The sequence below is a fragment of the Cervus canadensis genome, chromosome 22 (assembly GCF_019320065.1).
Source record: "Cervus canadensis isolate Bull #8, Minnesota chromosome 22, ASM1932006v1, whole genome shotgun sequence".
Classification (NCBI taxonomy): Eukaryota; Metazoa; Chordata; class Mammalia; order Artiodactyla; family Cervidae; genus Cervus; species Cervus canadensis.
The window spans coordinates 51,499,359-51,513,345 of record NC_057407.1 but is presented as its reverse complement, the minus strand read 5'-3'; the positions used below and the strand labels follow the sequence as shown (position 1 = coordinate 51,513,345).

At 40.9% G+C, this 13,987-nt stretch overlaps 1 protein-coding gene across 4 annotated transcripts in view; it reads left to right on the top strand.

Annotated features, from left to right (window-relative positions):
- The window catches only part of FBXL2 (F-box and leucine rich repeat protein 2), a 117,647-nt gene that overhangs the window by 48,073 nt on the left and 55,587 nt on the right, over nt 1–13,987 (top strand). For 3 of the 4 annotated variants that reach the window (XM_043443495.1, XM_043443499.1, XM_043443497.1), the window contains exons 2-3: nt 8,149–8,210; nt 8,350–8,443. The gene's annotated coding sequence lies outside the window, so the exon portion shown is untranslated. Of the gene's footprint in view, nt 1–3,960; nt 3,980–8,148; nt 8,211–8,349; nt 8,444–13,987 lie in introns of those variants that run through there. The other variant, XM_043443496.1, reaches the window with a different exon arrangement.

Here is a 13,987-nt window from a genome sequence, read left to right as displayed (position 1 = left end):
CCATCTAGTCCTGGACTCCATAGCCCCCCACTGCACCGTGTGGCTTGTGGGAACTTAGCTGTCTAACACGGGATTGAACCTAGGCCTTGGCAGTGAAAGCACAGATCTAACCACTAGACCACTGGGAACTCCCTGGTCTGGACTTTTGCTTGTTGATAATTTCTATATTACTGGTTCAGTTTCATCACTGGTAACTTCTCTATTCATATTTTGTTTCTTCCTGTTCAGTCTTGGGAGATTGTACATTTATAAGAATTTGTCCATTTCTTACAGGTTTTTTCATTTTATTGGCATATAGTTTTTGTATTAGCCTCTTAAGATCTTTTGTATTTCTGTGGTGTCATTTGTAACTGCTTTTTCATTTCTGATTTATTGATTTTTTTCTTGATGAATTTGGCTAAAGGTTTATCAATTTTGTTTACATTTGCAAAGAACCAGATTTTAGTTATGTTGATCTTTTCTGATTTTTTTAAGTCTATTTCATTTATTTCCACTGTGATCTTCATGATTTCTTTCCTTCTACTAACTTTGGATTTTGTTTATTCTTTGTCTTCTAGTTCCTTTAGGTGTAAGGTTAGGTTGCTTGAGATTTTTCTTGTTTCCTAAGGTAAACTTGCGTTACTTTAAATTTCCCTCTTAGAACTGCTTTTGCTGCATCCCATAGGTTTTGGATCTTTGTGTTTTTATTTTCATTTGTCTCTAGATATTCTTGATTTTCTCTTTGTTTTCTTTAATGCTCCATTGGTTGTTTTGTAGCATGTTGTTTAACCTCCACGTGTTTGTGTTTTTTTATTCCTTGTGGTTGATTTCCAGTCTCATAGCATTGTGCTTGGAAAAGATACTTGATGTTTTCTCAGTTTTCTTAAATTTACTGAGGCTTGTTTTATGGCCTTAACATGTGATCTATCCTGGAGAATGTTACATGTGCACTTGAAAGATTGTGTATTCTGCTGCTTTTGGGTGGAATGCTCTGTATATATCAGTTAAGTCTGTCACGTCTAATATGTCATTTAAGGCCAGTGTTTCCTTATTGATTTTCTCTCTGATGATTATTGATACACATGGGGTGTTAAAGTTCCCTACTATTATTATGTTACTGTTGATTTATTTGTTTATGTTTGCTAATATTTGCCTCATGTATAAAGGTGTTCCTATGTTGGGAAGGAGCACATATATATATGTGAAGTTTGACATGAAAGTTGCTCAGTCGTGTCCGACTCTTTGTGACCCCATGGACTGTATAGTCCATGGAATTCTCCAGGCCAGAATACTGGAGTGGGTGGCCTTTCCCTTCTCCAGGGGATCTTCCCAACCCAGGGATCAAACCCAGCTTTCCCTCATTCCAGGCAGATTCTTTACCAGCTGAACCACTATTTTGTTCTTGGATTGATTTCTTGATCATTATGTAGTATCTTTCTTTGTCTTTGTAACAGTCTCTATTTTGAGGAAGTTTATTTTGCCCCGTATAAGTATTGCTACTCCAGCTTTCTCTTACCTTGGATGTGGGGTGTCTCTTCACGGCTGCTCCAGCAAAGCGCAACTGCTGCTCCTTACCTTGGATGAGGTCGCCCCTCCTGACCTTGAACGTGGAGTAGCTCCTCTTAGCCCTCCTGCGCCTTGGACGTGGGGTAGTTCCTCTCGGCCGCTGCCCCTGACCTCGGACATGGGATAGCTCCTCTGGACCAACTCGATGGACATGAATTTGCGTAAACTCTGGGAGTTGGTGATGGACAGGGAGGCCTGGCGTGCTGCGATTCATGGGGTCGCGAGGAGTCGGACACGACTAAGCAACTGAACTGAGCTGACTCCAGCTTTGTTTTGATTTCTGTTTGCATGGAATACCTTTTCTATCCCCTCAGTTTCAGTCTTTGTGTGTCTTTAGATCTGAAGTGAGTCTCTTGTAGGCAGCATAAATAAGGGTTTTGTTTTTGTATCCATTCAGCCCCTCTGTGTCTTTTGGAACATATAGTCTGTTGCAGTTAAGATAATTATTGATGCATATGTTCTTACTGCCATTTTGTTCATTGTTTGGGGGTTGTTTTATCTTTTTCTTTTGTTCTTGTTATTTGGTGACTATCTTTAGTGTTATGTTCAGATTTTTTCTTTAAAAAATGTTTATTTGGCTGCACTGGGTCTTAGTTGCGGCGTGCAGGATCTTCTTTGCATCACATGGAGTCTTGTTGCAGTGCACGGGCTCTCTGGTTGTGGTGCACAGGCTCAGTAGCTGTGGCGTGCAGGCTCTCAGTTTGGGGCACACGGGCTCCGAGTGCACAGGCTCAGTAGTTGTGGCACGTGGGCTTGGTTGCCCTGCAAGCATGTGGGATCTTAGTTCCCTGAGCAGGGTTCAGACTTGTGTCCCCTCCATGCAAGATGGATTCTTAACCACTGGACCACCAGTGGTCCCTTTTTCCTTGTGCGTGTATGTGTGTGTGTATTAGGTTTTTTGGTTTGTGGTTATTGTGAGGTTTTTTTAATATAGCAATCTTTATATATGTGATTATTTTAAGTTGCTGATCTCTTAATTTCAAATGCATTTTTAAAAACCCTCATGATTACTGCTTTTTATATCATACCTTTCATTTAATTGTTTTGTGTACCCCTTAACTGCTTAAGGGGCTTTGATGTAGATGATTTTACTGGTTTTGTTTTTCAACCTTCCTTCTCACTTTGTGCACGGTTGATTCCCTACCTTTACTGTATGTGTGCCTTTACCAATGACCTTTTTCATTTTGTAGTTTTCATGTTTCCAATTGGGGCCTTTCTTTTTTCACCCAGAGTAGTTCCTTTAGTATTTGATATAAATCTCGTTTGGTGGTGCTGAACTCTTAACTTGAGCTTGTTGATAAAACTTTTGATCTTTCTATCAAATCTGAAGCAGAGCCTTGCTGGGTATTCTTGGTTGTAGGTTCTTCAATTTCATCATTTAAAATATATCATTCTTCTGGCTGGCAGAGTTTCTGATGAAAAATCAGGTGATAACCTTATGGGAGTGCCCCTGCTTTACCCTTGGTGCTTTTAAGATTCTCTCTTTAAATTTTTGTCATTTTAATTACAATGTGTCTTGGTGTGTTCCTCTTTGGGTTTATCCTGTATGGAACTCTCTGCCCTTCCTGAACTTGGGTAAGTGTTTCCTTTCCCAGTTTACAGAAGTTTTCAGCTATTATTTCTACAGATATGTTCAATCCTTTTTTTTTTTTTTAATTTCTCTTCTCCTTTTGGGACCCCTATAATGTGAATATTAGTGTTCTTGATATTGTCTCAGAGGTCTCTTAAACTGTCCTCATTTTAAAAAAATTTTCTGTTCAGTGGCCATGATTTCCACTACTGTCTTCCAGCTTGCTGATCCATTTTTCTGTATGTTTTAGTCTACTGTTGATCCCTTCTAATATATTTGGTAGAAAATTGCTTTACAGTGTGTTGGTTTCTACCGTATGATGTGACTCTCTCATGACTGTGTATATATCCTCTTCATTTTGAGCCTCCACCATGCCACCCCCCCGCCCCCAATCCTACCCCTCTAGGTCACCATAGAGTGCTGGGTTGGGCTCCCGGTGTTAGAGCAACTTCCTACTAACTATTTTACACATGATAATGTATATATGTCAAGGCTACTTTCTCCATTCATGCCACCCTCACCTTCCCCCACTGTGTCCACATGTCCATTCTCTACTGGATTCATCAGTATGATTTTTCTGGTAGCTTGGTGCAAAAGTAACTATGGTTTCAGATCCTGAATGTTAAATCATCATAACTAGGCTCAAAGACATCTTTATTAGTCAAAATAGGAACCATGATAATCAACACATTTTTGCAAATGAGAAATGTTTGTTTTTTCCTGTAGCATAAAAAAAATCTGTGCTTCCAGATATGACGAACTCTTGGAAAACATTTTCTGCATCCTCCTGGTTGTGGAAGCATTTTCCCTGCAAAAAGTTGTTGAGATGCTTGAAGAAGTGGCAGTCAGTTGGCGAGAGGTCAGGTGTATATGGCAGATGAGGCAAAACTTTGTAGCACAATTCGTTCAACTTGCGACATGTTCATTATGTGACATGTTGTCAGGCATTGTTGTGGAGAAGAATGGGTTCCATTCTGTTGACCTGTGCCAACAGCAGGCGTTGCAATTTTTCATGCATCTCACTGGTTTGCTGAGCATACTTCTCAGATGTGATGGTTTCACTGGGATTCAGGAAGCTGTAGTGGATCAGACGGGCCTCAGACCACCAAACAGAGACCATGACCCATTTTTTGGTGCAAGTTTGGCTTTGGGAAGTGCTTTGGAGCTTCTTCTTGGTCCAGCCAGTGAGCTGGTTGTCATATAAAATCCACTTTTCATCACGTCACAATCAGATCAAGAAATGATTCATTGTTGTTGCATAGAATAAGAGAAGGTGACACTTTAAAAAATGACTTTTTTTTAATTTGTGGTCAGCTTATGAGGCATCCACTTATTAAGCTTTTTCACCTTTCCATTTTGCTTCAAATGACAAATGATTGTAGAATGGTCGATGTTGAGTTCTTGGGCAACTTCCTGTGTAGTTGTAAGAGGATCAGCTTTGATGATCCTCTCAGTTGATCATTGTCAACTTCTAATGGCCAGCCACCACCCTTGTCATCTTTGACTCTCGTCTCCTTTGCAAAACTTCTTGAACCACCACTGCACTATATGTTCATTAGCAGTTCCTGGTCTGGATGCATTGTTGATATTGCAAGTTGTCTCTGCTGCTTTATAGCCCATTTTGAACTAGAATAAGAAAATTTCTCAAATTTCCTGTTTGTCTAACATCATTGCTATAGGTCTAAAATACATATAAAATAAACAACAAGAAATAATTCATTAGCAAAAAGCATAAAGCAAGAATTGTGCATTGTGCATTAAAATGATGTATAACATAAGCAAATTTATACAAGAATGTATTCAAATATCTAATGGCAAAGTTCAACAATGCAAAGGGAAATTACTTTTGCACCAACCTAGTAGATTCCATATATGTGTGTTAATATGTGATATGTTTTTCTGACTTACTGCACTCTGTATAAGAGGCTCTAGATTCATGCACTTCACTAAATCCAACTCAAATTCATTCCTTTTTATGGCTGAGTAATATTCCACTGTGTGTGTGTGTGTGTGTGTGTGTGTGTATGTATCACATCTTCTTTATCCATTCATTTGTAAATGTACATCTAGGTTGCTTCCATGTCCTGGCTATTGTAAATATTGCTGCAATGAACATTGGGGTACATGTGTCCTTTAGAATTGTGGTTTTCCTTCTAGTATATTTTTTATTTCAACTATTGTATTCTTCATCTCTGTCTTTTTAAATATATATTTTCTCTTTGCTAAATATTTTTAACTTCTTATCCTGTGCATCCATTATTCTCCTGCGTTCTTTGATCATCTTTACAATCATTACCCTGAGCTCTTTTTTGGGTGGATTGCCTGTTTCCACTTCACTAAGTTCTTCTGGGGTTTATCATGTTTCTCTGCCACCTCATTTTGCCCAAGTTGCTATTTATATTTTCATGTGTCTGCTAGGTTAATACATATCTTGACCTTGGAGAAACTGTTCTGTACAAGATGCCCTGTGCTGTCACCAGCCTGTATGCTCTCGAGGTTTCCCGTGAGGGCTGTGTGGGCCCTTCTGTTGTGCAGGCTGACCGTGTGGGCAGTCTGGTAGGCTTGATTGGCCTCTACTCTAGTTGGTTACCAGCCCGTGCTTTATGAAGAGGCTGTTGGAGCTACTGGTTGGTGGGGCCCAGTCACCAGGCAGCTGACTGCGGTACCCCAGGAGGCCTGGGGCTGGAGCCTGTTCACTGGTGGGTGGGTGCAGTTAGGGTCCAGAAACTCTGGGGCTGTTGTCGGTCTACTACTGGTGGGTGAAACCAGAGTTTGGTTTTAATGCTGGACCACTTATGGTCAGAGTCAGGTCCTGGAGTCTGACTGCAGTGCCCAGGGATCACAGGGCTGGTGTCTGATGACTGGTGTGTTTGGGGGTGGTGCGGGAGGTGTTTCCTGACACAGTTAGGTATGGGGTCAGGGGCATTCTGAGGCTCTGCTGGCCTGCTAGTAGGGAGGGCCAGGGCCAGCTGGTCCCAGGGTAGGGTCTGGCCTGCTGTGGGCAGGCCGGCTCTGCAGACTGTGGCTCTCTTGCATCTAGTGTCTGCCCCCTGGTAGGTGAGGCGTGTCCAGAGCCTGGAGCAGACTCCTGGACAGTTTGGCTGGTGCCTGCCCATTGGCGGGTGAAGGGCAAGGCTGGTCTAGAGGTGACTGTGGTCTCAGGAAGGTTTGGGCGCCTCTCTGCTGAGAGGTGGGGCATGTCCTTGTCCGGTTAGTTACTTTCCCTACGGTGTCCCAGCACTGGTGCCTGCAGGTGTTGGACGGGCCAGGCTCCTCAGTGGGGCCTGCCAGTGTTCACCCAGTAGAAGGAGCTCCAGGAACGGCCTCTGCCAGTGTCTTTGTCCCCAGGGTGAGCCCGCAGCCCACCTTCCCCCACCTCTCCAAGAGACTCACTAAGACCAGTAGGTAGGCCTGGTCCTGGCTCCTGTCAAGTGACTGCTTTCGTCCTGGGTTCTAGAACGCAGCAGATTTTGTGTGCTCCTTTCAAGAGCCTCGTCTCTGTTTCCCTCAGCCCTTAGGGACTCCCGAGGCTAAGCCCCACTGGCCCCCAAAGCCAGGTTCCCTGGGGGTTTGTCTTCTTGCTGCCTGACCCCCGGGCTGTGGGGCCTGATCTGGAGCTCGGCACTCTCACTCCTTGGGAGGACCCCTGCAGTAGTCACTCTCCAGGCTGGGCGGCGTCTCTGTGGTGAGGGACCTGGTTATGTTGCGGCCTCCTGCCTGTCTCATTCTAGTTCTTTCCTTGTGTCTTTAGTTAGACTTTTTTCTGGTAGGTCCTGGTCTTTTTCATGGGAGGTTGTGATTTTGGTGTGCTTCTGAGAGGAGGTAAGCCCATGGTCTTTCTGCTTTACCATCTTGCCTAGTCTCTCCACCCCTTCTGTCTATTTTTTCAAAGAAACAGCTCTTGGTTTCATTGATCTTTGTAAAGTTCTGGGGTTTTTTTACTCACAATTATTTGGTGTGAAATAAAAAATTTTGAGACGTGGAAAGAAATAAAAAAGTGTGACCCATGGTTAGGAGAAGAGCTTAGAGAAGCCGAGTCAGTGATGGGCCAGACGTTGAACAGTTGGAATGGAAGAGCAGTTAGAAAATTTTAACAGGAAAATGGAAGACTATAAAAAGATCTAACTGGGAAATGCCAGAAGTGATGGTACCATGTTAGAAGGTAAGTATTCGTTTGATAACAGCAGACTGGACGTAGTTGGCAAACCCCAAGTAGAATAAATAGAAAGCTGAGAAACGTGGCTAACTCAGCACTGTTAAATCTTCCAATTCACGAACATATAATGTGTTTCAGTTTAAGTCTAATTACTCACGACAGTGCTTAGTATAAGTTGTCAATATATAATATCATGTACTTCTTTACTTAAATGTATTCCTAAGTAGGTTTTTTCTTATGCTGTTACAAATGAGATTATTTTCTTAATTTCATTTTCAGGTTGTTCATTGCTAACATATGGACATACAAATTATTTTTTTATAAATCCATGGTATATTTGTTAAATCTTTCAATCTTGCTGAATTCTGTAATTAATAGCTTTTTATGTCTTTTTTCTAGAATTTTCAGTGTACAAGGTCATGTCATCTGTAAATAGAAGTTGTTTATTTCTTCCTTTTCAGTCAGTGTGCCTTTTATTTATTTTCTTTGATGAATAGCCTTGCCTGGAACCTCGAATACAATGTAGTATAGAAATGACTGTGTGTTATCTCTTCTCTGAATGTTTGCCATTCTTATTAAATGGTATAGAATATAAGCTGTTTTTATGTCTGTCAATATTGAAGAATACTGACTTCATGAAATTAGTGTCATTGTAATTATGGGATGGTGATTGGGGCCATTAAAAAAATTTTTTTTAATTGGTGGACGATTGATTTACAATTTTGTGTTGGTTTCTGCTCTACAGCAGTGTGAATCAGTCATAATTATATCCCTTCCTTCCTGAGCTTCCTTGGGGCCATTTTGATCTACAAAATATGTAACTTTTTTTTTTGATTGATTGAAGAACATTATAATAATTTCACTTTTTTTCTTTTAGGTTTTCTCAAATAATGATGAAGGCCTTATTAACAAAAAGTTACCCAAAGAACTTCTTTTGAGGTAAGTGTAGGTAAACTTTAAAGATTTCGTGTATGATTCGGTCATCAAGTTCCAAGACAGTCTCCTTTCTCACTGTGAGTCCATAGCATAGAAAAACAGACAGAATTAGCCTAACTGACTTTCTGTTTTTGTTTTATAGAATGCTGTTCAGCTTGTTGTTAAATTTTACTTGGTCTAATCCAGAATGTACTAAGTATGTACGTAGCATTGGTCTGGATTCTTTTTGTAATGTGGTAAGTATTGTAATAATCTTCAGTAGGTGACCATGGGTGTCAGTAGATGATCTCAATGTAGTCAGTAATGCGAGGAGAGGTGATTAAGGCTGCGAGCTCCTGACGTTATAGACGTTTAGATGTTTTCTGGTAAATTGATTTTAAAATAATTATGCTGTGTGTTCTTACTGAGCACTTAAAATGGTGTCAGCCCCAATACTGATGTTATCCATTTTATGAGAGTTGTGTGCTAAGTGACAGTACTATAGACAGGCTTTTTGTTCTTTATTTTTAGCATTGCTGAGTATACAGGTCATGGTATTTTGCTTGGCATTTTGCCAAGTAAAGCTGCGACCAACACTTGTTGATCCTCGGGCACTGCAGTTTCCTTTCGTACTCAGCAAGCATCAAGGAACCCTTATTTTAGTTTTGGATGTTGTATTTTAATTGTTAACAAACACTTAATACATGAATACATGATCTGATGAGTGGCATTTCCCAAACGTTTCGTATCAGTAATGTTTCACAAAACAAAACAAAAAACAGGTTTTATGATCAATAAGTATGGGAAACACAAGGTAAACAAAACCAGTTTCTTTACTGCATGCCCTCCGGAACCTTAATAGGCTAATACGTGTGGCGATGCTCCCAGGTGAATGACTGTGGCATTTTGAACTTACTGACCTTGGACCTCTTTTAATAATCCTTGGAAATTTTGGGGGGAGATGCTGACATACAGTAAGACATTGACCAGCTGACTCCATTCCCTGCCTGTGTTTAATCTCATTTTAACGTGTGGGGGATGAGTATATGTGTTCTGTTTACATATTGGAGTTGCTCTGTAAATGCAGCCGCCTCAGTGTTTTCAGCTCCTGTTCTTGAGTCAGGAATGGGGTGAAGACTTGGTGTCCTGTGGTGATGATCACATTTTAGGGGCTTCAGGATGGCATTTCATTAGTTATCAGGTGTTGCCAAGAGCTCATTCTGCTCAGTTAATAAAAAAATTAAGTGATGGCAGAATCATGTGAAAGATACAGCAATTATGTTTTATTTCAACAAAATAAATATTTGCTTGGCTGAGAGAGAATGTTCTTTGGCTCTCATGACCATTTTAAAGTTCCGAAAGTGGTAACAAGGAAGGAATGATATGTTTATCACACGAACCCACACGGTCCTGATCAAGCACAGTGAGCCATTCGAACCAGCGGGGTTCGGCTGGGCCGGCCGCGCCCGGGCAGCCGTAGGGGTGCCGTCCACACAGACCACAGAGCGAGTGGCGGTTCCAGAGTTATGCAGTGTTTCACTCTTGGTCTGACACTTTTCTAGCCCAGACATCAAACCTTAATGTGAATATGTCACTTACACCCCAGGGGACCCATAAGCAGCTTCCGGCAGGCCCGCATGAGTCATCCAGCACTGGGGTGTGATTAAACTCCGCCCTTCTGAATACTGCTGCTGTTTGTGACTCAAGGCTGCTAACTGGATGTTTTTTCCCTTCTGGTCGAGTTAGCTCTTACACTGTATGCAGCCATGGTAGTGTTTCTACCTATTGACTGAAAGGGAGGAGGAGTTGGGGTGGGGAGCGCTGTGGAATTATATAACTTTCTGTGCTAGTGTGATTTCAAACTGCTGTTTTAGAAATTTGATTTTTTTAAGGATCCATGATGGACCCAGCTTTCAAAAATCCCGGAGTTGCAGTTTTTGAATCATGCTAAGGCTCACACATAGATCATTTTTTAAAAAAGAATTGTCATTTGAGAGCAAATGTTCGTAACATGCTTATTCGTAGACTTGCATTCCCACTTCTTCCCTTATTTTGGAGTCTGTAAGGGGAAGTGAAAATTTAAAGGACTGCCATGGTAGGTCTTCTCTGACTCTTGGGTCTCAGACCCATCTCTAGCCAGATTTTAATTTTTGTTGGCCTTTAAATCATTTCTATCATTTTACTCTCAGATTTTCTATTCTCAGTAGTAATAGCTTTCCCTTTGCCAGCTACCCTTTTTAAGCAAAAGTTTGAAGAAGAGTTTGAGCCAGCTTGCCAAGGCAGACATCTCTGTCGCATGTTACCACCACCACAAAGCGAGTGAGCGCCCCAGAGCCCCCACGTCACGCAGCTTAAATGCTGGTGCTGTTGCTCAGTTCAGTGATGTCTTCATACTTTCAGCCTGTCTTCGGCTTACATTTTTACTTCATGTTGTGAACTTCTTTGTGACAGAGCAGACTGTTGTTCTTGTTCTTACTGAATTCCTGTTTACTTTCCGTCTTCATCAATAGGTGTGAATTTTTTGACTTTATGATAATCTTATTTATTTGCCGCCAAGGTCACTTTCTCCTCTGCCATTTTTTTTTTTTTACCGCATCTGTTACTACCCTCTTAAATTCTCTACTCGCTTCCATTACTGATCATATCCAGTGACGTTTGAGCCTACTCTCTGGAACCATTAACAAGCATAACCTAGAATTATGTACTCTTCATCACTTTATTATCACTTTGAATCCAGTAAGAAAAATCTGAGTTTTTTTAATCTGATCATCTTATTTCTAGTTTTAAGACCCCTCAATATTAGTAATTCACAGACTCCTTCTGCTCCCCGTTTTTAGTTTGTTAGTTAACAAGAGTTGGCAGTTTTGCTCTTTCTGTCCTGCTTTCACTTATAAATTAAGGACGTTAAAGTTCTCCCTCTACCCTTCATGCACACACAGTTCAGCAAACGGCTTGTAATTTTGCCATTCCTGGAGTCAGTTATATAATGCTTATAATAATGGAAATGTGTAGTTTGTTATAATCTCTGTATCTGTTAGTGAGTTGAGTTGTCCTCGCTTATACTTGTCTTCATTGTTATTGGATATATTACTTTTGGAGCTTGACTTGCTTGAGGTTTCTACTCTCCCCATTTACTGGTTGTGTGACCCTAAAGTGACTTTACTCTCCAGGCCTAATTTCCCATATCTGTAATAGTACTGGTAATAGTTCTTACTTTAAGGGGCTGTTGGTAGCTCTGAGCACCTGGCATTTAATAAATGTTAAGTAAATGTTTTATTATTATATAATATCAATTTTGGATGTCTGAATACTTAATAAGTACTCTTGACAGTACAGTTAGTTTTAATACAAACGATTGATAAAAGCAGGCTATCCTGATATGCATCTTAACATATGCTACTGCTAACCATCTCAGTAAAGGACCTGATTATTAAGCAAGTTAATATAGCCTACTGCTTCATTTCATCAACTTGCACTAATTTAATCTCAACAGAAATTGCATACTACCATCTGACATTAAACTGACAACTTTTGGCGCTTGAGCAGAGTGTAGTGGTGGTAATTATGACAGCTGATAATTATTTTGTATTATCAAGAAGGCAGTCTCTTGGAAAGAACCATTCCTCTTTTGAGAAAAGCAGTCTGGCATGAGCAAGGATTGGCCCACAATTCAGATTTCAAACTGTGAGATTAATTTGTTTGACCTTAAGTTTTTACTTCTCTTATGGGCAAACAGTAAAGAGTCTGCCTGCAGTGTGGGAGACCTGGTTTGATTCCTGGGCTGGGAAGATCCCCTGGAGAAGGGCATGGCAACCCACTCCAGTATTCTTGCCTGGAAAATTCCATGGACAGAGGAGCCTGGTGGGTTACAGTCCATGGGGTTGCAAAGAGCAGGACACGACTGAGTGACTAACACACACACACACACACGTGGTTGTTTTCAGATTTTAGTGATGAAATGAAAATGCATGTAAACAGCTTCATAGGAATAGGGCAGTAAATATTTTAAAACATTTTGAGAAAACATGACTCTTGTTCAGTTCAGTTCAGTTGCTCAGTCGTGTCTGACTTTTTGCAGCCCCGTGAACTGCGGCATGCCAGGCCTCCCTGTCCATCACCAACTCCCAGAGTCCACCCAAACCCATGTCCATTGTGTTGGTGATGCCATCCAACCATCTCATCCTCTGTTGCCCCCTTCTCCTCCTGCCCTCAATCTTTCCCAGCATGGGATCTTTTCAAATGAGTCAGCTCTCTGCATCAGCTGGCCAAAGGATTGGAGTTTCAGCTTCAACACCAGTCCTTCCAATGAACACCCAGGACTGATCTCCTTTAGGATGGACTGGTCGGATCTCCTTGCAGTCCAAGGGACTCTCAAGAGTCTTCAACACTGCAGTTCAAAAGCTTCAGTTCTTTGGCTCTCAGCTTTCTTTATAGCTCTTGTTAGTAACGAATAATAATGAAAGAAACCTTGTTAGATGTATTTTTAAAAACCAAATCACCATTATCTATGTTATTTTCTCTTCTTTGAAAATGTATGTGGATCCATGACAGAATTAAGTCCTGAATGTGTTTGTGAGCTTGATGAAGAAGGATTGATTGCCCCAAACAGGAGAGCTGAGCCTGGTAATTTTGGCAAATGGAATCAACTACATAATTACATATAATTTGGCAGTTTTACTAGTTTGCTAGGGAAAATTATAAAATAACTAGCACTTAAATTTTCAAATTTCCCTTTTCTAAAATGTATAAGCCAATTTCATGAGTGAAAATAATTGTGGTGTTTGTTGTAATTATTAAGTTACAGCCCAATGCCTATCTGTAATCGAGGGACCCTGGGGAGCAGTGCAGTAAAGGGCTCATTCCTGTTTGGGGCATCATTGAATGGGTGTTCTTGCCTGCTGGCTGGTTGTAGTACTCCATGGACTTTTTCAAGGACTGCTACCTTCTGCTGTCTGTGATGCCTTTACCTTTATATATATTCCAAGGCAACCGAACAGGTAAGATGCTCTTTTAGGGGCACATACTGCAAATTGGGTCTCCCTGGTGGCTCAGATGGTCAAGACCCCGCTGGCAATGCAGGAGGCCTGGGTTCAGTCTCTGGGTCAGGAAGATCCCCTGGAGGAGGGAACGGCAACCCACTCTAATATTCCTGCCTGGAGAATTCCATGAACAGAGGAGCCTGGCGGGCCACAGTCCACGGGGTCGCAAAGAGTTGGACATGATTGAGTGACTAACAAGTAGTCGTAGAACTTCAAATACACGTTTAAACTTCTGTGCAGATTTTTCTTTTTGGTAAAGAGGTTTTTTTTTTTTTTTTCTTTTGGTTTGTTCATGTTTATTGTTGTTTTACCTTGTATGAGTCTATACAGGACTGAATTAATATATGTTGAAATTAGATGCAGACGCTTAAAGGCCCTTCCCTCTGTATACTATTATGTGTTATTTTAGGGTTAGCATCTAAGTCCAAATCATGGCAGAGGCAAATTGTCCTCAGTGTAGGTTGGGGTTATGCTTACAATTAAAACTCTGATGATGCCTTTGAATTTTTAAATCTGTATTGGGGTGGCATGAAGCATGAATAGAACTCCACAGATAAGGGTAAAGCTAGTACATTCTACTCTAGAGTGTTATCCCTGGAAAGTTATGTTAGAGAACTGTTAATTTAAAAGCTGTGAATTCAGTAGTTACAACAGAAAAGATTGGCAAATTTGATTCTATGAATAGTAAAATATGGCAAAATATACCATACCAATATAAGCAGCATAGTGGTAGATGAAATAATTCAAATACACATTATAAGA